Below are 9,865 nucleotides of genomic sequence, written 5' to 3' on the forward strand. Positions count from 1 at the left end.
TCCCCACCTTTACAATGGCTGCATAGGTGCACTGGAACAATCCTTACTAAAATCCATTAAACTTTCGTTTACAAAGACATGAAACGAGTGGTCAAGGGTGTTCACGGATATGCTCACACAAAAATCGCTGCAAAAGATGCTTTCCAACAGGTTTTATCATAGTTTTTGTCCAACTCCATTGACTTGTATTAGACTGTGTTTTTCCACAACCGGGCACAGTACAAACTTTGGCAATCTTTAAAGGCATCTTTGCTGATTGTTTGGACACTGCATACAGTTGGCTTCACCCCTGGTCCCCACATGTGTTACTTCCCTACACGCGAACCTGTGGGCGGGGCTACAATAGTAGTCATTGCCATTTGACTTTGGAGGTGGTGTTTAAAATCTCTACAATGTCACACATTGGCACATTCCTGGACCGTCCGTTTTCTGGGCTTGGTGCCAAAAACTGTTATATTTCAGTAACGTTTGCAGTTCTGAAGGTTGCAGGATGTTCATTTAAGTATGATGACCTCTTATATAACAAAAAATCAAGTTAAAATTGATTCTTTGATTCACTGCTCCTTTAATCAAAGATAACCAGTGTTGGGTGTAACTAGTTACACAAGTAAACACAAAATTAAGCTTTTTATGAAGGGACAACAAAATCCAAACACACATGGCCCTGTGTGAAAAAGTGCAGGCCTCACTAGCCTCAGTTAAGATCAGTGTTCGTAAATCCACCATAAGAAAGAGACTGGGCAAAAATGGCCTGCATGGCAGACTTCCAAGATGAAAACCGCTGCTGAGAAAAAAGAACATTAAGGCTCATCTTAGTTTTGCCAGAAAACATCTTGATGATCCCCAAAATATTTGGGAAAAAACTCTGTGGACTGACAAGACTGTGTGTGTCCCATTACGTCTGGCATAAAAGTAACACAGCATACCAACAGAAAGAAATTTGGTGGTGATAGTGTGATGGTCTGGTGGGGCTATTTTGCTGCTTCATGACCTGGAAGACTTGCTGTGATAAATGGAACCATGAGTTCTGCTGTCTAACAAAAAATCCTGAAGGACAATGTCCAGCCATCTGTTTGTGACCTCAAGCTGAAGCAAACTTTGCTTCTGCAGCAGGACAATGATCCAAAACACAGCAGCAAGTCCACCTCTGAATGGCTGAAGAAAATCAAAATGAAGACTTTGGAGTGGCTTAATCAGAGTTATGACCTCAATCCTATTGAATAGGCAATTGTTGTGTTTACTTGTGTTATCTTTGATTAATATTTAAATTTGTTTCATGATCTGAAACATTAATGGATGGCGATTTGACTTGAGGGTGGGATCGGGATTTCATTGCTAGGCGGCTACCTTTAGCATTTTTCAAAATGTGAAATCCTACATTTAAAGTGTGAAAAATCAGGAAGGGGGCCAACACTTTTTCCACACCACTGTACATTTTTCATAGTAACATTAGCTCCGTGTAATAGTTGATAGGCGTTATAAATGATATATGGACGAAGGTAATTTACTTCTCATTTATTTCCCTTGTTATCAAATATCATACTGTAAAAAGACTTTATTGTTATTGATTCTACTGTATGTGGAAGTGTAACGGAAGTTGCGTTTAGTCCACAAAAGCCATTTGTTTATGTTGTTACTGCTGAAACTGTCTTTATCTTCTGTATGCGAATTTGGCAGCGTTTTGGACCACAACAGTTTATATGCTTAAAGGAACAGTATGTAGGATTGTGGCCAAAACTGGTATTGCAATAAAACTTGTGGCTAAAACTGGTACTGCAATCACACAACTGGTGGCCAATACACAAAATGACAACATAAACATCAGTTGAGGGCTGCAACTCCATTTTTTAAAATGACAATATCCTGGCCAGACCACTGTTGTCAGTGTTATAAGTATTTCAAATGAAAATGATTTCTTAATGTCTAGTGACATATCAGGGTCATTTTATGATTAATTGATATAAATTTCTGTAAGGTTTTGTTCTGTGTTTTCTTGTATTCTGTGTATTTTTGTATTTTGGACTTTAATTTTGACATCCTGTCCTGTTCTGGCTTTTATTTTGAAATGCATCATGCCATGTCACGCTTCACACTTCCTGTCTGTTTTGTATTTAAGCACTTCCTGTATACCTGTTCACGGCTGATTATTACATCGCCCCATCCTGTCTGTATTCTGCATCTGTTATCTGTAAATCTGTTTTTGTATCTGTTCCTGTTTTTGACCTGTGCCTGTTATTTTGGATTTTGCCTGTACTGCTGCCTGCCCTAACACATTGCCTGTATTTGGATTCTGATTTTGGATTTACCCTTTGGATTTGTTTGCTGGCCCTTTATGGGATTTTACAATTAAACACCTTTTGCATATGGATTCTCATCTCACTCGCTTTCTTTAAAGCACCCGTTACAGAATAATCAGCCATAACCCGGAATCCAGCAAAGGTCAGTAATCTCCCACCAGCACCATGAAACCTGTTTATACACTACTTGCACTCCGTCAGAACCACCGGCCCATAGAGGATTTTGTAAGTGACTTTTTGGATTTGTCTAATCAAGTACATTATGATGAAGACACTTTGAAACCGATCTTCTATAATGCACTGGATGAATGGTTGCGTTTGTGTATGTCCCATAATATGTCTGCCTGGTCCCTGGAGCGTTATATTGACTTTGCATTGCTGTTGTGTGGTTCTCCGTTCACTGTGGGTGTGGTGGATAATGAAGCAGGGAATATTCACCACACACCTAGCCATGTTCTGCCCAAACCTGTTAAGGTCTTGCCTGATCCTAAAATGGCCGCCACCATGCTTGCTCCCAAAATGGCCGCCATCCTGCCTGTCCCTAAAATGGCCGCCATCCTGCCTGTTCCCAAAATGGCCGCCATCCTGCCTGTTTCTGCACCCACACCTGTTTTCGAGAGAGCTACCATCATCCCTGCACCTGAACTTCAGAGAGCCATCATCACAACCACACCTGCACTCATGAGGGCTGTTATTCACCCAGCACCTAAGGTCAAGATGGCCGCCCTGCCTGAACCGACGACCACAGAGGTATGTTCCATTGACTCTATACTGCCTGAATTTGCAATAGCCCTGTGGTGCGTCTGGTCTGCCTTCTGCTCTGTTATTCCCGAGGTTCCTCAAGGCCCTGCATCTGAACCATCCGATTCATCCGACTCATCTGATCTGCCCGACTCATCTGATCTGCCCGACTCATCTGATCTGCCCGACTCATCTGATCTGTCTGTCCTGCCTGATTCACCAGTCCCGTCTAACTCATCTGATTTGTCTGGTCCACCATCTAGGACATCGCCACCCTTGGCTTTGGAAGCTTTTCCAAGTTTTTTTTTGGGGGGGGGTAGTACCCGGACACAGGAAGGAGGCAGAGGACACCGAGGCGGAGACCGAAGTGGACTCTGATCCTTCCTCTCCTTGTGTTCCAGGACTATTCCTACCCCATGACCTAGCTTCACGTATGCCCCTTTATCCAGGTCCAAGCCTGCCCCATGACCCAGGTCCAAGCCTGCCCCGTGACCCAGGTCCAAGCCTGCCCCGTGACCCAGGTCCAAGCCTGCCCCATGACCCAGGTCCAAGCCTGCCCCATGACCCAGGACCACGCCTGCCCCATGACCCAGGACCAAGCCTGCCCCATGACCCAGGTCCAAGCCTGCCCCATGACCCAGGTCCAAGCCTGCCCCATGACCCAGGTCCAAGCCTGCCCCATGACCCAGGTCCAAGCCTGCCCCATGACCCAGGTCCAAGCCTGCCCCATGACCCAGGTCCGCATCTGCCCCATGACCCAGGGCCCCGCCTGCCCCATGACCCAGGTCCGACGCTGCCCCATGACCCAGGCCCGCATCTGCCCCATGACCCAGGCCCACATCTGCCCCATGACCCTGGACCATCCTGGCCACATGACCCAGGACCTCTCCTGAACTGCCCTGCCATTGCCAAGAGCCCGCCCACCCTCTATTAGACTTTATGATTTGTTTGTTGGGCTCCGGGAGTCGCCCTTTAGAGGGGGGGTTCTGTAAGGTTTTGTTCTGTGTTTTCTTGTATTCTATGTATTTTTGTATTTTGGACTTTTATTTTGACATCCTGTTCTGTTCTGGCTTTTATTTTGAAATACATCATGCCATGTCACGCTTCACACTTCCTGTCTGTTTTGTATTTAAGCACTTCCTCTATACCTGTTCACGGCTGATTATTACATCGCCCCATCCTGTCTGTATTCTGCCTGTATTTCTGAATCTGTTATCTGTAAATCTGTTTTTGTATCTGTTCCTGTTTTTGACCTGTGCCTGTTATTTTGGATTTTGCCTGTACTGTAGTGATGGGAAGTTCGGATCATTTTTCTGATTCGGATCTTTGAATCTCGTTCATCAAAATGAACGAATCTTTTTTGAGTCATTTCGTTCTTTTCGTTCAATTAAAATATGATTACCTATAATTTCACAAATTACCCCAAAATAACCACTTATGCAAACAATTATGATATTTCTAACAAGAAATAAAAATCCTTATTTCATTATTTTTTGACACAAGCTCTGAAACCGGCACAAGAGATAGAAATGATTAGCTTACCTCCTAAGTCAGTCCTCGTGTACAAGTTAGGGTAATGCAGCCAAAGCCAAATTATAAGAAACTGAACTTCATATTTATCACATTTGTACGCCTCCTCTCGTGTCTACAGATGTTAGTTGTCAACTCGTCACTGTCTTACTGACTCTCTGTGTTCGGCCAGGCTGTGCCGTGTGATATATTCAGCACAGTATCGGCCGGAAAGAGAAATGATTAGTTCATCATTCTCTCGAGTTCGGGACGGGTTCGAGTCTTTCGTTCTTCCTGTCAGCCTCATAGAGGCTATGCTTTCAGGACCGGAAAGATAAATGATTAGTTCATCTTTCGGTTACGAGTCTTTCGTTCTTCCTGTCAGTCCCATAGAGGCTATGCTGTCAGTAGGCTACCGGAAAAAGAAATGATTAGTTCATTCAAGTCTTGAGTTCGGGTTCGGCCGGGTCCGAGTCCTTATGTCACGTGACCGCTGGTATATCACATTAAATACAACATTAGATTCGTATTATTGATTGCGTCTAAATGTATCCTATATTGTTTTATATTTAGTAATTAAAATACTAAATATGTCCAAAAACTTTATTTGAAAAATAAAAGTTCCATCTTATTGAAGATCGAAAGACTCGAACCCAGCGGAACCCGAACTCGAAAGGTGAACTAATCATTTCTCTTTCCGGTACTCGTAGCATAGCATCTATGGGACTGACAGGAAGAACAAAAGACTCGAACCTGTCCCGAACTCGAGACTCAAGAGAATTATGAACTAATCATTTCTGTTTCAGATTCAGAACCCATATGTTGCGCAATGCGCATGCGCGGTCAACACAAAATGAACGAATCACTCTCTGAGACAACCCGGTAGTCCCGAGTCATATTAAAGATTCGTTCGAAATGAACGAATCGTTCATGAACGACACACCACTACTGTACTGCTGCCTGCCCTGACACATTGCCTGTATTTGGATTCTGATTTTGGATTTACCCTTTGGATTTGTTTGCTGGCCCTTTATGGGATTTTACAATTAAACACCTTTTGCATATGGATTCTCATCTCACTCGCTTTCTTTAAAGCAACCGTTACAATTTCTTAGCTTAATAGCCATTATAAAATTACATATCAATTAGTTATTTTATATTACATATAAATATAAGTATATTATATAAGTATGTTTCAACAAATGAATATGTAGTTATTTGTTTATTAATTTATAAAACAAAGTATTTATATATTTAAATGGTTTTTAAAATTTCTGCTACAAAAAAGTGGCTTGAATGAGGTCATCTAGATATTTGAAAGATGTTGTTTGACTGCATTTAAACAGAAAATTGCAGTATGGTACAACATTTCATGTTTTTTGAATCACTGTTATTAAACAATATAATTATTGACCTGATATCGCTGCACGTTTTGTCCAAATCTGCCATGTCTGCTCCACACAATAATGCGTATTTGACAATTTAGGCACACGTAATGGGTTCTTGTACTTCAGGGGCTGAATGATGGCCCATTTACATTTATACTCCCCGGTGAATTGCAAATTACAGGAGAGCCCCTTCATGCACCTCCCTGTAAATGGAAGGATGCTGGGTGTCTGATTAAACCATAATTGCAGCCATTTGGCTTAAGATTCACTTGTCTGGCTGGAAGAGTAATAATTAAGGTTTGCATAGAAGCTGCAATTCGCCAGACCGTTCGGAAAATCACGATTCGATCACAGTCCAGAATCTGAATCGGACAATATTTTTACACAACTTGCATTTTTGGTAAACAAGCCAGATTCTGCTCAGCATCACCAAACACTGTTGACATTTTACTTTATAATTTTTGCAATGGTTTCAACTCACAGAACATCTTTACGATCATAACTTTAAACACAAAGGTGTATTAATTTATTAATATTTTGCTATTGCGCTGTAACCAAAGCCTAAGATTTATTAGTAGGTTCCTATGGCCTTCGGTTTGTTTGTTCGGAATCATAGCTGGATGGATAGCTTTTCTTTGCTACCAGTTTTCAAAGCCCATTCTCCAAGTGTTTGAGCTATCCAAATATTTACTCTTTCTTGACCACGCTGAACATCGCAGTGTTTCTTACTTCCCTTGCCAAACACTGCAAAGTCTCTTCGGGTTCTTAAGCTTAGGCCCTTTCATTCAAACGGCATTGCGAACTGACCGTGACTATGAATAAATCTCTACGGTCTATATGAATCATGCATTAATCAAATAATTGATCGACTGGACAAGATTCCAGTAAGCATGAGACCACAAGAAATGTGATTTATTTCTTTCCTGCTGTAAACAACAATATCTTGTGGTCAGAACTTTTTATAACAGCGAGCTGTATCACTTTGAGTGAGTTTATATATATATATATATATATATATATATCACAGAGACAATAATATGAGGCTGTTGTTGCACAAGAGCGTTTGTAAGGCACAGCGTACATCACCTCAAAGAAATTGCTTGGGCAATCATTACACAACGTTTCCAAACCATATATTAAAACGTTTATTGGGTTGAGATTAAAAACAGAACCATAATTAAAAACTAAATTAAAAACAAGCAAGTGAATGTAACAACCCCTGCAAGCAATAACCAAATAACCCGGAGCCAAGATGAGTTAGATGTTTTGTTCATCCCATCCCCCTGAAGTGTGAAACTTAAGCTGATGTTCCTTGAGCTCCTGTCATTGCTGTGTATATTAGTTTGTGTCTTGAGGCTTTGCACCTGGGTGCAGTTGTGTTGACAATATTTATGGTCACTTCAGGGTGACCGCAGATGTTTGAACATCTTCAGTGTTGGACTGGGACACTTTGTCCATCCTGTCGTCCTAAACACAGAACTGCTGGAGCCCTATTAAACAACACATGATCTGTCATATTAGGGCTGCGCTGTCGATCAAAATGTTATGATCTTTCTCTGCAGTGCCAAATGCAAATGACATAATTTTTTATTGACATTTATCTGTTTCCATCTTTCTTTTTCCATCTACTATTTTTGCATACTGTATGCTTGAATGCATAAAAAGTTAAAAACTTTCTTTACCTTCTTGTGTAGGAATGAAGCTTTGTTCCTGTCTAAATGAAATCATGTCTGTTTGATTGAGGTTTACAGTGGAAGGTCGGTTGTGTCGAGCCTGGGGCTCTGGCCCTCTGGGCGTCATAAGTCAAGTCAGGGTAATAAACACAGACAGCAGAATTTCTCATCAGCGAGACAGGTGACTTCTTTGCCACCTGGGTAATGCAATGTGTTTACGCAGTTTAAGGTTAAAAACACATTTTTTTCCACATACCGTACATTTTTTTTTGCTCCTTTATGCCTCACGTCGATTTTTACAGAGCTCATCGTTTTGAAAAGCGTTGTGTGCTCTGATTGGCCAGCTATCCAGTGCGTTATGATAGGCAGAACACCTCAAGTGTGTGACAAAAAAGTTACCTTATTTGTAAAATCAGCTTCTTAAGTGTCTCCACGACATGGCGACGGTGGCAACAATACTACAGCGAGAATAAATGTTACACCTTGCTTTTTTGCGTATATATTTGGGCGGTGTTATGCAAATCTTCCCATACAGTGATTTAGATATATGTTTAAATAGGAATTAAAGAGGCGTTTTAGGAAGTCATGGATGAGCCTTAAATTTTAGAAAGAATATTTGAAGAGTTTGGCTCCAAAACACAATAAAGCCATTTTTTTAAATAATGAGTTACTGCCAAAATCAGTATTTTATCAGGTCAGTATTAAAAAGTTAATTCTTAATTTTACGCAAAATCCAATATCCGCCGTGTTATTCTGTTATCTTTTCTCCCTTTTTTCCCAAAACGCGATAAACGCCAGTCCTCTCTTTTGCAGAATGCAATAAATCCACTCAACAAATCACAGCGCATCATTCCACGCACTGTAAACAATAATGGCGGCGCTTTAAATTCACACGGAATCCTAGTTTTCCTAATCTACTTTTTACTTCATGTTCAACTAACAAACAAAAACAAAATAATACTTTGATGGCATTTTGAAGGCACTTGGGAGACGGATGCATTCTCTGGAATCCTCTCAAGCGGAGGTTTCCGCCTTCCGATTGGTTGACGCCGAACGTTTCCGCCTTCCGATTGGTTGCTGCCGAACCGCATCATAGCTCATTAACATAAAGTTGAGCTGATTTCAACTCTCATCGACGCTCACACCGTACATGACGCGCCGCTGCTTGACAGGGCTCGAAGGCACAGTAACAGCAGCAATGACAGTGTTCCTAATATGACAAAGTAAGTGTTTTGATAAATGCCATTAAAGTTTTTTTTTTAAATCAGTGTATACCACTAGTCTAACTAAATGAATATAACATGGCAAAGATAAATGCACATTTATTGATTCAATAGATTTATAGCATTTTGAAAAAAACCTTGGAAAAGTTTTTATAATAAATCTTTGAAAATCAAATTATGGATTTCAATTTTTTATGTTTTTATAACCCAAAGATACTATGTGAAAGTTTGTAACAGAAAATAGTGTTTTTCTTCTTGGTATAGAATACGCGTTTTTTCCGAAATTAGTCAAAATGGAATTATTGCGTTTTGGAACCAAACTCTTAATTTCTTTAAATTTGAAACTTAAAAAATTTAATTTGATCTTTGCGGCTTTACGGATCATCAAACACCTTAAACACCCATAATACAAATAAAAACATGAAATATCATCGTGTGACACCTTTAATATATCTGAGAGAAAATACATATTGTTTTTGCTTTTACAGTACTTCAAATAATATCAATTAAACTCTAATTTTGGTTTTTGGTTTAAAAATTGATAATTGACAATAAAATTCACAATTGAAATTGAAAACTTTTTTCTTTGGAATATTGTGGTATTTATTACAAATGACTTTGAAGTCCGTGAGCTTCATTATTATTTTTTTAAATGAATGTGCCTCTTAATATTTAATCAAATATTATTTGATATATAAAGATATTTTTGTTTATGAAAATGCCAGATGGGCAAATGCCAGAAATCCATTGGAAAGCTTTAAATATAAAACTGCAATCTTCAAATGATTTTTTTTTAAATGAATTGTTGAGCTTCTGCATACTGTAATAAATGGTTCAAATTCATACACCTTAGGCATCATTCTGACAACTGCCTTTAAAACTGTGAGAATTGATTGGCTTTTTATACCAAGTGACTTGGTTTGCAGCCCCTCGTTTTCAGACAGTGCACAAATCAAAGGCTAAACGCTTAATACCACCAAGTCAGGGTAAGACATTTCCCATGTTGAGCCTTTAATGTCTGTGCACACAGATCA

The sequence above is a fragment of the Misgurnus anguillicaudatus genome, chromosome 22 (assembly GCF_027580225.2).
Source record: "Misgurnus anguillicaudatus chromosome 22, ASM2758022v2, whole genome shotgun sequence".
In the NCBI taxonomy this organism is placed as follows: domain Eukaryota; kingdom Metazoa; phylum Chordata; class Actinopteri; order Cypriniformes; family Cobitidae; genus Misgurnus; species Misgurnus anguillicaudatus.